General features: G+C 38.1%; 1 long non-coding RNA gene across 3 annotated transcripts in view; it reads left to right on the top strand.

Moving 5' to 3' along the window:
• Positions 1-650: 650 nt before the first annotated feature.
• LOC136163536 (uncharacterized) overlaps positions 651-15188 on the top strand; it is a 133587-nt gene continuing 119049 nt past the window's right edge. For all 3 annotated transcript variants that reach the window (XR_010662255.1, XR_010662256.1, XR_010662257.1), the window contains exon 1: positions 651-966. This is a non-coding gene — a long non-coding RNA (uncharacterized lncRNA). The remainder of the gene's footprint in view (positions 967-15188) is intronic.

Consider the following 15188-nt stretch of genomic DNA (forward strand, 5'->3'; position numbering starts at 1 on the left):
GAAATTTACCAGTAAAACCACTAATTTTTAAGAAGAAACCAAATGTATCTCAGAGACTCTGTTAATGTGTAATGTCTTCTAACACTGGCCAAAAATAGCAGTCGACTAATTTTGAAATAACTCTTTTCTCTGTAGAATTCTTGATGCTATTCTCATTTGCCTTCTTTTCTTGAATCCTCCACCTTCAAACTCCCACCCCGGAAAAAAAGAAAAACAGATTACAGTAAATTTTGGCAAGGAATTCAATTTGCATCATTTTCTTAGAAGTCACGTGCTTTGGATTTCCTCTTGTTTATGATATATTAAAATGCCTTCCAGATGTTTTTAATTATAAAAAAAAAATCTTCAAGAAAGCAGAGTAATCCACAATAAAATTTCCTCTTTTTTTAATGGCCAATAAATTAGTATATCCCAGCTTATCAAACTGCCCCATAATTCTGAGGATGACCTCTTTAAAGAAGGTCAGGCATTGAGTTAGACAGCTAGATTTGGGCAGATACAGAATTTTACCAAGAACACTTTCAGTTCCTGTTTCCAATTGAGGCTGCTCCCTGCCTGGGGCCTAGCCCGATGCAAAAGCCCATTGGCTGGAACTGCTTAAATGTCCCACACAAATATAAATACCTCCACAGTGTTGAGAAGATGAAAGGCACAGCTTATTGATATTGTATATGCTAACGTTTGGATGTGGGACAGGAAAGACAGCCTTTAACTGCTGGTATGCAGTGCTGAATCTGGGCTGCATGAAGAGGTTTTCATTTACTGATGTTGGATGTGTGCCCAGATTGCCATAGCAGAATTTAGGAAAAAGCACAGTGAAGAGGAGAACCACAGAATGGTTTGGGGAACATTCACATGAGGCAGAAGAACAAATACATCTGAAGACTGTTTCCAGCAATGAAAGGACTAACCACTGGGGAACAGTTGTGAGCCCCCCCAAATCCCAACCTGGCCCTCTACTTGAAGGTAACTGTCTGTTCATCCTAATTTTCATTCAGAGTAATAGTAAGACTGTAATTCAGCTGAAAGGGAAAGAGAGAGCGGGCAGGGCAGGGCAGGAAGAAACCTTAGCTTGCTTTGCCTGTTGTTTCAAGCTGAGCAAGGAAAATAAATGTGTTTTTCTTTTACTAATGTTACCAAAAGAGAATGAGCTTTGTGGATTAGAGCCATGGTGGCTTTTTAAAATGTATCTGCTAATTATCTCTCATGTGGGACAGACCAGGAAACTTTGAGGGCATAGAGATTTTGTGACTCACAGTGTAAATTTAAACTTGAATGGGTCATTGATTCACTCACTTCATAGAACATTTTCTGATAATTAACTCTCTCATCACTCTACTTCACCCCTTCTCTTTGTTTGCAACTTTAGCATATTTGCCAAATATGTGTAAATGATAACGGCTTTGGAGAGGTAGTTCATCAAAATAGGTGTCTGCAGGCACATGGTGCTTGAGGAAATGTTAAATAAAGAAAATCAGACACTGTGACATGGACAAACTAGTCACACAACCTATATTTATTGAACTCCCATGTTATACAAAGAAAAAAAAGAGAAAGGATCCTATAGAAGGGAAAAATTGAAAGAAGTTTCATGAATAAGAGTGAGTGGATCAACAGGAAAGCTATGAGACTACCATGGAGGTCTGCCAGCTCAAAGATTAGGAGACTGGAATCTGCAGGAAAGAACAGGAGGACTGAATATGTGTTTCAAAGGCAGAGAGGAAAATAAAAAAGATCACCAGTAAGTCAAGGACAGTTACCTGGCTACAGGCATTTAAGACTTGGGTTTTGTAGACATGCACAAAATAAATTCCAGATGGGGTCAAAATGTTATTATTTGTTTCTGCAGTCAAAATATGCCTATTCGTGATGAGCAGAAGATACCAGGACAAAGGAATACAATGTGGGGTTATCTATTAACAGCAGCATTGCCTGTAGTGATAGCACCACAGTAAGAAAGGAAGGATGAAGGAAAGTATAACTAATGACCATTCTTTATAATTACTTGATGCAATTTGAGTTGAAAATTTAGAAGAATCTCTGCAACAGTGTCGCATTTGAGAGAAGAACAGATCAACAGATGATGCCATGCAAAATAGGGCAAATTAGGAAATGTCCATCCTCACTGAAATGATGAGGCTTTTGTAGTTACCAAATAGCATCAACCCAATGAATGGAGGTAAAGACTGAGGAGCTCAAGAACTGAGCTTAGTAAACATTTCATGGATTCTTTACCACTCTGCTACCTACCTGGGAAGCCCTTAGCAAACATTTACTTCTAATTTATTTCGAATTAGCCAGAAATATGCCTGATTCCCAGGTGTGCTGGTGGTAAAGAATCTGCCTGCCGATGCAGGAGATGCAAGAGACATGGGTTTGATTCCTGGATCAGGAAGGAAACAGCAAACCTGGAGTAGGAAACCCCAAACCACTTCAATATTCTTGCCTGGAAAATTCCATGGACAGAGGAATTTTCTGTGGACTACAGTCTACGGGGTCACAAAGAGTCAGACATGACTGACCTACTGAACACACAATATGCACAGGAGGAAATATGGGAACTACTAAAGAAGCAAGGGTTACCAGTTACTGTGGGGCAAGAATTCTCTTAGCTATTCTAGCCAGATAATGCACTGATGATGTGGCTTCAACCAAATTTCATCTCTTTTAGATGTAGGAAGTCCACTCTAATCATTTGAACTTTCAGCTTTAGGAGGAAACCAAGTGGAACAGTGAAAGAACAACTCCCAGCCCTTCCTCCTGCTAAATCAGAGCTGTATTTCCACAGAGAGAAGTAGCCCAGCCAGATCACTCTCGTGTACAAACGGTATTCCTCGTGTTCCCCAGTGCATAGTCCTTGCCCTAGGTAAATTTATTGTTTTGCATTCCACGTATGTTCTACTCAGAAATAACCTGAATGCCACTCCTTTGCTATCTTCCTTCTCTTCTCCCTTCCTCTCCACCTTGCTCTCTCCATTCTAGGTGCACTGGTTTTCTTACCACTCACGGAATGCATCAAGCATACTGTTATTTTTAGATTCTCTTTGTCTATATATTCTTATCCTAGATGTCTGCATGGCTCAAACTCTTTCTTCCTTGGATATCTGTTAAAATGGGTTCAGGATAGGTCCACTCCCTACCCCTGATCTTGTTCATGCTGCTTTATTTGTCTTTAGATAATTTATCACCACGAGACAAACTACACAATTTTTAGGCTTTTTGTTTCTGCTACTTGAATGTAAACTCCATGAAAGCAGGGTATTTGTCCATTTTGTTCATTATTAGTCTCCCAAGCCTCAAACTGTGGCTGGCTCTTAGTAGGTACTCAATGAATATTTGTTGACTATATGAATAAGTACCCAAGGAAAAGTGCAAAATGCATTTGGGTCACAGTGGTGAAAGGCAGTATCAGATGACTCATAATTAAGTATCTTTCAAACTGCCTTTTTGTACATTCACACAGACACAATAGTCTTTTAATTCTTATAAATCATTCAGCTAGTTTCTAAGATAGAGGATACTCAGTTAAAGTTGAAGTTTAGATAGGCAATGAATATTTTTATTATAAGTAAATTGCTTGCGTTTTTTATGGAAAAATTATACCAACTTTTTCTTTATTATTTATCTGAAATTTAAATGTAACTAGGCACCCTATATTTTATCTGGTAAGCTTATGCTGTAGGGCGCAACATAATGAAAGAGAGTTGTGTGAGATTCTTCAGAATTTACATAACTAATGTAAGACATACCAATCATGGTGATGGCATACCACAATTCATACATACATCTCTGGCCTTCATAGCTTTGGGGTAGATTAAGGGTACTGATCTTATAGTCACACCACTCAGGGAGGTTCATTTATTTTTTTCACTTAAAAATCATTCTTGACCAATTATTTTGTAGTTTTTGAGAATCCTAAAATGTATTTAATGTTGGTGTTGCTTTTTTGCTCACCACATTCTCTCCAAAATTTCACAGAGGTCTGTGTCCTAAGTGATTCACAATGCATTATGGTAGCTATTTGGCTTTCTTGCTATCTTCTTATCAAATCTAACTTCTAATTCAAAGTTATTTATTTGGGGCATATTTCTTTAGTACTAATTATTAGCATTAATGTGGACAAGTGACTGGATTCACTTTTAATAGGCTGTAATTTTAAAATGATAATTGTATTGAAATTAAAATAACTACAAAATAGTAAAATAATTTAAGATAAATAGAAGCATGGTTTAAATGATCCTGACAAAATAAGAATGTTTAGAAGCTAAAGAGATGCTTTCATAAGGCTTAAATGTAAAACTATGAAGTTGTAAGATTCTTAATAACTTTTAAAAATTATAAATTAATTTTTAAAAAATTATTTCAAATTGTGTGCACAAAGTGTTATTAACATTTTAAGTCGCACTATTTCAAAATTCCTACTTTAAAGATTCACAGAAGTGCAGTGGCCTTGTATAGGACCGTCTCTGACCTCAGAGGCTCAGAAGTACTTTGAGAGGTAGTATGAAAAGAAGTCAACAATCACAAGAAAATTGCTCACTGTGCTGTCAAGTTTGAAAACCAAAAACTTGGAAGAATGCAGGAGTCATCATGGGGTGGAACAGCTGGAAAGCTTCACTGGGAAATGGGGGCTTAATTTGTGCCTTGGAGGATGGACTGAGGGACTTCCCAGGTGGTGCCATTGGTAAAGAACCTGCCTGCCAATGGAGAAGATCTGAGGCTCAAGTTCAAACCCCGGAACAGAAAGATCCCCTGGAGGAGGGCATGGCAACCCACTCCAGTATTCTTGCTTAGAGAAGACTCTCATGGACAGAGGAGTCTGTTGGGCTACAGTCCGTAGGGTCGCACAGTGGTGGACATGACTAAAGCAACTTAGAATGCACACACAGAATGGACTGGGAATGTATTCTTGGAGAGGAAGATGAATGTAAGTCAAGGAATAAGCAGTATGCACAAAATTTTGAAGAGGAAAATAAGAATAAAAGTTGGAAGAGCCAGAGAACAAGGAAAAAATGGAATACTTCTATTAGGAATTGCTGGGACATGATCAGGAATAAGAAACATTAGTCATATTAGTCAGAATCTTAAGGGCCATAACACAGAATTTAAACTTGGTGTCCTGGAGTATACAACCATCGTATATATGCCCATTGCAAAAGTCAGCTCAGCAAAACTGGCTCAGGATATGTATATACCCTCCCACCCAAACTCGAAGGACAGTAACTGACATTTTCATTTTTTTGAGCGTAGCTTTAAGGAAAGTTGTCTTCCTTTACAGATTTTCTAACTTGCAGAGTTATTTCTACTCAGAATGAAGCTCCATGAACTTCTGTCTGTGGGTACAAATCAATACTTAGGTTTCTGAGAATTTCAAGTGGGTCGGTGGCTTTATGGCCAGAAGGAAAGTCTAGTTTGATCCCGCATCCTCACACAGGCAGTCCCCCACTGGACAGCCACAGGGGTTCGGCCGATGCCACAGTCCTCAGATCAGGCACCAAGATTACTTTCCAAGGGCTAATCTAAGACCAGGCACTCTGCTCAAAGAGATGTCACTTCTGTGCCATTCTCCCCAATGGAAGACAGAGGCATTTTTGTGAGATATATTTTTGCCAGCTCTTCCATCAGAGAATATTTATTTGTTCATTAATTTATTTTAGGAACATTGTACAAGTTACACAGTACAGTACCTTCCGATCATTTATTGCCCAGATTTACACTCTGTGACTTGATAGAAAGTGCAGCTCCAGAATGGAGCTCTCTCACTCCCCGTATAAGCAGTTGTGCTTCAAGTCACAGGATAAAGACCTTCTTTTTGGGCACTGTAATTAGCACTTGTCTTATTTATACATCTCCTTTAACACTGTGTCCCTTTTAAAAATATTTTATATCAAAATGGCTTGCAAGGAAATAGCTTGGCATGGATAAGAAAAAAAAAAAAGAAGAAGAAACAACAAACCACTGATAAATCCATCTTTAAAAACCACAGTACAGAAATTACAAGAGTAAGTTAACATTTTATGTCTTAATCTCCTAGCACCATTGTTCACGCTTACTGTTTCTTGCAGAATATTCAAAGGGTATTTTTTTCCCAGTAGACCAACTCTTTTTTGTTCACACCTTGGAAATGTTTTGCTTGTATTAAATAGCACTATTATGTTCTCAGGCACCTATATTTTGTAGGCCCAGCCTTAGTAAAGTGACTGGTCTATATGGTTTTCCTCTTCTATTATTTATTTTATCTCCTCCAACTCTTCTTTCAAACAACTAATAGTTACCAAAAGATTTATTAAATTCCTCACCAAAGTTTCCCTACTAAATGCAAAGTGGGATTCTGCCTCTAGCAGAGCAAGATGCAGTCACTCAACAGTCCAAAGATTTCTTTTCTTAATTCTTAAATGTTTCCCTTCCTCCATCCCTTGTGAGATAGGTGAGAAAAGCAATTGCCCCCACCACTTAATGCATCACAACTCAGAAACTCACTCCATCCTTGTAATTTTGAATCCCAGCCCAGCTGGCGGTTCCTGGATTTCAGACTCTGAATATGAGTTCAGCACTTTTAAATCAATCACTCTGAACAGTATTTCTGTCAAATGGAAATCTTTTCTTCTTTGGCAGAAAGACTTTCCTGATTTCGACTGCAGCCCTGGAGAACTGAACAGTCTCATAAATGAAACCAGGATGTAGGAGAAAAATTAAACTCGATATAATTTTCTAACGTTGTCATTGGAAGAGTCTTGTTCCATTTACTGTTCAGTAAGATGAAGGCACCTCTGTAGCCTGTAAGATTTTTCAAACAGTTCCCTCATTCCTGGCAAATGGGTTACTACAGTTTGACTAGCAAGGGGTTACTTGGAATAGGTGGAAATAGAAGGAGAAATGAAATACTCCTTGGGTTCCATTTCCCTAACTTAAAATTCTCCTTTCAATTATTAAAACACTTTTAGAATTAGTTGTTTCATAAATTTTGCTTGTTATTGCTCTTAGCAGGTTACATCCTCCTCTGAATGTCCTGTTGGTAGTGGTGGGATTGATGAGACAATATGGAATCCTCTTGGCTTAGCTATTTTTGTAGCTGCAAAAATAATACCTCTTCCTCCATTTTCCTTGGATAAGCTTTAATATCAAGCCTTAAAAATAAAGAAAAAATGTCCAAGCTCTGAAAATGATATAAAAGCCCAAATCTCTTTGGAGCCTTAAATAATAATAACAAAAAAAAGTTTATAAATTTTACTTTTCATAGAGTGCTATTCTTGACTCTTCACATATACCTTCTGTGACTACACGATCCATTGGGCCCAAGCATCAGGGTAATACAGAAATTAATGCTCCCTATATGCTCAACCTTCTACTATGCTCTTTATTTTATGTATACATGGATCTCCTATTATATAAAATAATGTAAAATATACACAGAAAGAGAGACTATAAGATTTATTAAGAAACATCCATGGAGAGGTGCTAGTTTTTAACACCAAATTACGTAGACGGAAACTTATAAATGTCATTCCCTGCCAGTTTTTATACAATGACTATGTTTCCTATAGGTTAATTTGCTCACAGTCCCCTAAATTTTCATATAATCCCTTAGATACTTTGAAATTATTGTATCTATAGACAACCATTGATTTATGGACATTAAATAAGAGATTTTTGAGCTCTCAGTCACATTGGAGTTGGTAGTTACAAAGAACTGTGAATAGCGAATAAGAAAGATTTAAACACAAATGAAGTTGAACATAGCTGACAAATTTATGGGAATAATTTGGAAATAAGTACATTCATTCAATCAATATTTATTCAACACATATTTATTGTTTACTATTATTGAATATTGAGTGCCAGGTACTATGTTAGCTATTGAAATTCAGTGGTAAGAAACAGAGACTTGGTTCCTGACTTCATGAGTTCAGGACATTGGCCTCTGAAGCAGGAAGGCAAAGTTCTTGAATCCTTTAAAGAAACGTTGCTGGACTCCATTACGATAGAATTCTGAAAGCACAGCAATAAGAAAGGATCTCTAAGGAGCGGCCATATAAGAGGTGTACTTCAAGTGAACGGCTAAGAAAATTATATAAAGTTTGAGATAAACAGCGACTTGAGGATCAAATATCCCAGCCCCATTACCCAAATGAAACCCATGTTTATATTTACACCAGTGGTCAATGGCTGAGTGGAGTCCAGGACCCACCTCTCTCTTTTATTTATTTATTTTTTTTTAATATTATTTTATTAGTTGGAGGCCAATCACTTTACAACATTTCAGTGGGTTTTGTCATACATTGACATGAATCAGCCATATAGTTACACGTATTCCCCATCCCGATCCCCCCTCCCACCTCCCTCCCCACCCGATTCCTCAGGGTCCTCCCAGTGCACCAGGCCCGAGCACCTGACTCATGCATCCCACCTGGGCTGGTGATCCGTTTCACCATAGATAGTATACATGCTGTTCTTTCAAAACATCCCACCCTCACGTTCTCCCCCAGAGTTCAAAAGTCTGTTCTGTACTTCTGTGTCTCTTTTTCTGTTTTGCATATAGGGTTATCGCCACCATCTATCTAAATTCCGTATATATGTGTTAGTATACTGTAATGTTCTTTATCTTTCTGGCTTACTTCACTCTGTATAATGGGCTCCAGTTTCATCCATCTCATTAGAACTGATTCAAATGAATTCTTTTTAACGGCTGAGTAATATTCCATGGTGTATATGTACCACAGCTTCCTTATCCATTCATCTGCTGATGGGCACCACCTCTCTCTTTTATTTTTTCAGAATCCATATCGCTTGACATCCGGGAAAATACTTATCAAATGAGTGCTCTTTGAATATTTTTATAATAAAATTCCACTTCTGAGTGTGTAAGAAAGAGTTATGCATTGAATTGTGCCGCCTAATTCATATGCTGAAGTCTTCATCTTCTGTACCTTAGAATGTGACCTTATTTGGAAAAGGAGTCATTTTAGATATAATTAGTTAAATTAAGATAATGCCTGGCTGGTATAGGATGGGCCCCTAATCCAATATGGCTGGTATCCTTGGATAAAGAAGAAGTTTGAAATCTGACATGTGGACACACAGGGAGAATCCCATGTAAAAATAGGAGTTATACTGTCAAAAACCAAGGAACTACCAGAAGCTAAGAAACAGGCCTGAGACAGATCCTTCCATAGTGCCTTCAGAGGAAGCAGGAATCTGTTGACAATTTGATCTCGGATTTATAGCCTCCAAAACTGAGATAACAAATTTCTGTTGGTTAAGTCATAGTTTGTGACACTTTCTTACACAAATTCTAGGAAACTAATACAGAGGGCAGTTTCATTTGACGTTTACTCAGTTTGCTTTTTCATTCATTTCTTATTCATAAAATAAATATTTATTGAGTACCTGCTATGTGCCAAGTAATGCACAAATCATTGGGAACACAAAGATGAATAATACCCAATCACTATCCTCCAAGTATTAAATAATTATATTGCTGGGTTCCTCCCACCCCAGTCTGGGGTCCACTTCTATCTGTGTGGTTCTTTCCCAATGAGTATGATTTATTCCTCCAATTGACCCTGAAAGACTAGATTCCACTTCTATCTTGGGCCCAGCCTCTTCACTGGAAATATATGAAACTGTTGCTTCCCAGAAGTAGCATCTCTCTCCAACCAGTGAGTCATGGACCAGGGTGGAATCCAGGCCAGTGACAGTCCCTTAGTGTGCTATTAAACCAAGCATCTCACATGTCCCCACCAGAGGAGCACAGGGAGGCAGGCGCTGAGTCCCTGTCATGCTTTATCAGGGCTATAAAGTGAGTATTTAAAATTTTAAAGTTTTCAAATGAAATATACAAAAGTGGATTATTTAGCAGTTTATCAACTTTACCCTTCTGTGGCACAGGGAACAGACAATAAAATTGTTCAAAGGAGGCTTCAAAGCTACTTTCTGCCATTTTATTGCAACTTTAAAGAGGACTAAAAACAAGGCCCGGGGTGGGCCCCTGGCTGGCTCTGTGCTACCACTCCTGAGAGCGCCTGTGTATGCCTACAGCTGATGCTGCTGGAGTCAGGCCCTCTCTGCCCTCACTGGGACCGCACGGCCATCGCTTCCAGAGCTGTGTCTGTGACAACCAGAAAGCAGAGGAACTGCAGGAACTCTGGCCCACAGAACAAACAGTGGAGCAAGATGCCATGCACTTGTCCCTGCTTCACAATTACCTGTTCCTACCTCCATTTCCCAGTGACTGTCTGACCCAAAGGTCCCTGTCCCAGCTGACATAGCAGCCACTTTCATGCAAAGGACAGTAAGAACAAATTTAAAAGGAACACAAAATTATAAGGTTATATCCCTTCAGTCTTTTCTCTTTCTGAGTATGTTAGGAGTCTTACATATACACTTACAGGAAAGGAGGGAAACAAAGCGTATTTCTTCTGAATTTTGAGGAACAGCCATGCTATTTATGGGCTTCCCAGGTGGAGCTAGTGGTAAAGAACCTGCCTGCCAATGTAGGAGATATAAAAAGATGTGAGTTTGATCCCTGGATGGAGAAGATCCCCTGGAGGAGGACATGGCTTCCCACTCCAATATTCTTGCCTGCAGAATTCCATGGACAGAGGAGCCTGGCAGGCTACAGTCCATAGCATTGCAAAGAGTCAGACACGACTGAAGCAACTGAGTGAGCGAGCAAGTGGCGCTATTTATGCTTCTAGAAATCTCACTGGGAAAAGCCTGAAAGATGAACTTTTAAGTAAATTTATGAGGGTCTTATTATCCATGGTGTTAGCACAGTTGCTATTTTTTACTTGAGGCCAACTCCCTTTAAATCTCACCTTTTTATCTAGAAAAATAAAATATAGGCTCATAACGTCCAGAGTATCTTTTAGATGGCAAAAAAGGAGCCAAGAGGTCTAGTGCACCCCAGATCTCTTTAGGGCCTCTTGGCCCTTCTTTATTTTTGTTTTATTGTCTCTTCTCAGCTGCAAGAGAGCATAATGGGAAGCTGAAATATTTCTCCCCCTGGGTTTATAGAGGACTTCCTGGAATTAAGTGTCTGCCACAGTGGGTACCATCCTCTCACCTACCAGTCTACATACAGCAATGGGAGCATCTACAGCTGCACCTAGAAAGTAGGTGACCCCAAGTACAATGCAGAGAAAAATCCAGTTTCCATAAAATGGCTGAGATCACATAAAGGAAAGAAAATTAAGGGAGAGATTATTGTGACAGTTATGTAGTCATTCATTTATTTACCTATCCAAAAATATTTATTGAGCACCTACTATGTGTTGGGTTTATATTACTTTAGGGATGGTATAATGTTGCACAAAAACAAGCATACTTATCATCCCCACAGATATCACTGTTTGATGAGAAGAAGGCATCCATCAAATAATGATGTAAATAAATTAATTAAAAGCACAAGTGTAACTTCTGTGAAGGATAATTATGAGTGATATGTGGGCATAAAATGAGCCAGTTTTACCTAGTCTGGGTAGAAGTAGTGGTGAGAGGGTCTCAAAGAAGCTTGCCTGAGAAAGTAATTATTGAACTAAGGTTTAAAGAAATGGTAGGAATCAATTACACAGCTAGATTGGAGGTGGGGATGGGAATGGAGTCGGGACAATTCCAGGCAGAGTGTAGGAAGAAGTCAAACATCCTGTGCCAAAGGAAGAAGGGCACATTTAAAGAACTTACCTGAACACCTGGAGAGAAAGGTGTGAAATGAAGCTGGGGTAGTTGGTAGGAGGCAGCCAGTCCATGCAGGGCTTGGCAGGCCCTACTAAAGCCTTGGAAGTGATCCAAAGAGCAATGCAGTGCCACTGAAAGGCTTAAAACACAGAGAGTAACATGAGGAGAAAACCATTGTTCTTGCTAAGATCAGGTGGAATTAGCTGCAACCTACAAAAATTTCATGCTACTCCGAGCCCGGAGTCACATCTTTAGAAATCCAAAATAATCCCAGTTTACCACGGGAATCCTAAAGGCTCAAACTAATTTTATTTTCTTGAACATTGATTGGATAACTTCATATTTTCTAATAAAGGAGATGGCAAATAGCTATTTAGAAATGCAGCAATTTGGACTGCACACCTAGCAAAGATTAGCAACTAATAATAGATTTAGAAAACAAAATGCTCCATTTAGAATATCTCAGCAGAGCCACCTGCTAAGAGAACAAGTAAAACTTTTTCACTATATTTCTGTATTACCTTTAATTTGCTTCAATATCTGTCCCCAACTTCTAACACACTATATACTCTAGGCTATCAAAAATAATCAAAAGTGATAATAATATAATTTAAGTTGTTTACTTTCAGAAATAATGAGCTGATTCATAACAACAGAGCAATAACCACACTTCCATGTTACTGGCCAAGAAAACCTGGCTATTACCCAAACTTGGGTAAATCACACCACAAAACACATGTTAATTTTGGCTGCCCCTCCTTACTTAATGAAATGTTTATTTCAAATTATCTGAGCTCCCTGCATTCATTTTCTCTCCTCTTCAATACACTGTGGATTGAAGGTTCATTTCAAAACTTGAATCTATTCATGACATTTTGCCTGCTACGAAGCCTTCATTGGCCTTTCCATTGTTTAGGGGCTGGAGGTCAAACTCTGAAACATGGCCATGTACAAGGCCCTCTGTGGCTCAGAGTCCGATAATCTGTAGCCTCACCTGGTACAATGCTCCTGAATATTTTCTGTGCCGTGCACTCCATGGGAGGGAAAGCAGTGCTCTGAACAAAAATTTAGCCCCTCTCCTCAAGAGGAGCATCATTCCAGAGAGAAGTTAAGTTACCATACATGGATTTCATTAATGCTATGTAAATGGGCAATTTTTTACAGGGTAAATGCAGGATGCCCACAGAACACATATGACCAACATTTAATCCAGGCTCATAGAACCTGAGAAGTTTTTCTGAATTTGGCATCATCTAACATGCAGCTTCAGAAGTGACCTACACAATTTAAAACTTCATTATATACAGTCTCTCTCTTTTTTCTTCTGTGGTATAATTTTGTTTCCCAAATCATATTGAAAACTGCTTGAAGGCAAAGAACATGACTCTGATATATCTTGAACATTGCCCATATAGTGCTGACCACATGGCATGTGCTTCTAAATACATGTTGACCAATTAATAGGACAGTAAATCCTTACTGTGTGGGGCAAGGGAGGGAGTGGGAAAACACTGGATCCACCAAATCAGCTAGGAATGAAAAGCGTGGTTATGTGGACTGGGCTGGCACAAAGACAAAGCTCTATTGGTACTTAATTTTTTTTTTCTCACAATTTAACAGTGATAATGATATAATGACTATATGATTTAATTGGCAGGTAGGAGCCAGAAAAAGACCTCACTAACTCACACTAATGAGAGGGAGGCCCACTGCAGTCCGACTGAGGTTGCTCTTAGTAATTGATTTTCTATTTTTAAAATATGTGCTTAGTTCACTCTAGCCAACATACACACGATATGACTGCAACACAGAATACACTTTGTTCTTTCATTTTGTCAAGTGCAGTTGCATTTTAATTATTTATGATAATACTTAATAGTATATTAGTAAGTGTCCTGTAGTGTGGCATGTAAAAATAATGAAGTCTTAGTAATAGGAGAAGATGATAGAGCTCTCAGCTATTAAATCTTTGCTGAGAAGTGAAGTGAGACTGCGGGGTTCTTTGTGAGAATTGGGGTTTGAAGATTAGGGAAGTGAAAATTAGCAAAGTTTTTCTAAATTACACTTATAAAGTATATAGATGGTGATATTTTAAAATGCATTGAATATGACTAATGTGTTTGACTATGACAAATATGTTAAGATACATGTTTCTTTCATGTGGGCTGGTTAGTAGATATTAAGACTTAAAAAAGGAATAGACCTCAGCTGGTTTTCTACTTCGTGGCATACTTTTATATGCTTTATTTTTATTTCTGACTCCCACAAAACACATTCTATCTCCAGATTATTAAGAATAATTTGAGCATGTGAAGGTTTTTTAAATTTCAAATTAATCTTTCTTGTGGTTATGGATGGAATTATAATCATTTCCTGAGGAACAAATAAGATAAATGTTTTAAAAGTTATATAACTCTTGACTTCGTAATGTTGTTATTGGTATATTTTACATAGTTTCTTTTTTTTTTTACTTAAATATTCTGTTACATCCAACTTTCCAATTCTAAATTCCAGAAATAAATTTTACAAGATTCAGTTGAATAAACATCTGCCAGAAGACTCCACCAAATTCTATGTCCAAGTAGTTCCCCGTCCCTCGCCCAAAAGGGCCCTCGTTCTCCGCAGCAGAGCCTTTGTTCTCCTCTGCCCTTTTAGAAGTGTTTGCCAGTTAGTCTGTCCTGATAATTGCAAACGTTTCCCAATCCTTTAGGGCTTTCTTTGCAGACCATCTCTTCCCTTTCTTTGAACAGCAGCTATTCCTTCCCTCCCAGTTTTGTCCTCATTCCGCTGATCTCTCACAACTCATCCCTCATTCTCACCCACCAGTTTTATGAATTCTTTTTTTCTCACCTTGTACCACACTCACAGAAGACTGAAAGAAAGTCTTTTATCCTATTACTAGCATATTGAGAATATCTATGTTTGGGGGTTGCACATTTAAAGTGGACAATTTTTATTGTAGAGGTGTAGTTGCTTTAAGTTTGTTGGTGAAAATAAGAATTAAATGCTCACAGTAAGAATCATCATGGAAAGTATGATCTATTATATTATAAAAATAAAAATTCAGAGATAAAGGAGGTCATCTCTATTTTAAGGACTAACACATAAGGCAAACTTGCAAATAAATATAAAAATTATTAGCCAAGATGAATGTTTTGGCAACTTATTTTTTATTTATGTATTTTGTTTATAAAATGAAGTGGATATATATAAATATATTTATATATGCAAATAGTTGATAATGACATCAAATAGTTGAAATAACTTATCTGAAAACTTGGTTGTAAGAATTTATGATAACTTTCATGAACAGGGAAAAGATATTCAAGGCATGGTGTCTAAAGAACATGGCTAGCATAGTTAACTTAGGAAATATGATATATCAGGCTTCCCAAGTCAAGGTCCAGGGCCCCAGGCCAATGGACAACTCATGGAGGTAGAGAATACAAGATGGTCTATACTTGTGAGAGTTCTTTAAGAGGTTTAGTGATGGTTGCAGTGCCTCTATCATA

Source organism: Muntiacus reevesi, chromosome 1 (assembly GCF_963930625.1).
Source record: "Muntiacus reevesi chromosome 1, mMunRee1.1, whole genome shotgun sequence".
In the NCBI taxonomy this organism is placed as follows: domain Eukaryota; kingdom Metazoa; phylum Chordata; class Mammalia; order Artiodactyla; family Cervidae; genus Muntiacus; species Muntiacus reevesi.